The sequence below is a fragment of the Brassica oleracea genome, chromosome C2 (assembly GCF_000695525.1).
Source record: "Brassica oleracea var. oleracea cultivar TO1000 chromosome C2, BOL, whole genome shotgun sequence".
Lineage (NCBI taxonomy): Eukaryota > Viridiplantae > Streptophyta > Magnoliopsida > Brassicales > Brassicaceae > Brassica > Brassica oleracea.
The window spans coordinates 47466781-47467507 of record NC_027749.1 but is presented as its reverse complement, the minus strand read 5'-3'; positions in this window follow the sequence as shown (position 1 = coordinate 47467507).

Genomic DNA, 727 nt, shown 5'->3' with positions numbered 1-727 from the left:
TAAGAGGTTTAGAAACAGGAAATAATAACAGTAAGAGATTTAAAAAAAAATGTAATTTTTGATTACCACAAACGTTTGCCACCAGGAATCCTTCCTTTCCTCAGGCACCTTATTCCAACTCTTCCAAGGACCCATGTAGTATCCTTGCCAAGTTGCACGGATGAAAGCATGGATACATGGGTCAATACCAAACCTAAGATGATAACAAACATCAGTAACTGAAACAAGACTATGACAAAATCCTACCTAAAATTTCACAAAACAATCCTAACAGAAACAATCCTAACCAATCAAAGACCCAATTCAAATAACAGAAACATTCAAAGATGAGGAAGTGATCTTACCATAAAGCTCCATTCGGCTTATCATGATGGAGATGTGGCTGTGAGAGCCTAGCAGGTAAGTTGAGCATCGCATTAAGGGTCATCTGCTGGTAGCTGTTGGAACGAGATGAGGAAGCAGCATGGTTTGGAGCGGCTCCAGTAGCACCAGGAGGCATAGGAGGAGACCCAGCATGGTAAACAGCGGGTCCAGTAGCACCCGGAGGCATAGGAGGAGATGCAGCTTGTGTTCCAGGTGCTCTTGTTGAGTTCATACGTACAAAACCAACAAGAACACATCTTTAGAGTCAAGAAAGAGAGAAAGACAAATCTAAACGAAGAACAGAAAGTAGACAGACAAAACCCCTAATCGAAACAGAAAGTAGACAGACAAAACCCCTAATCGA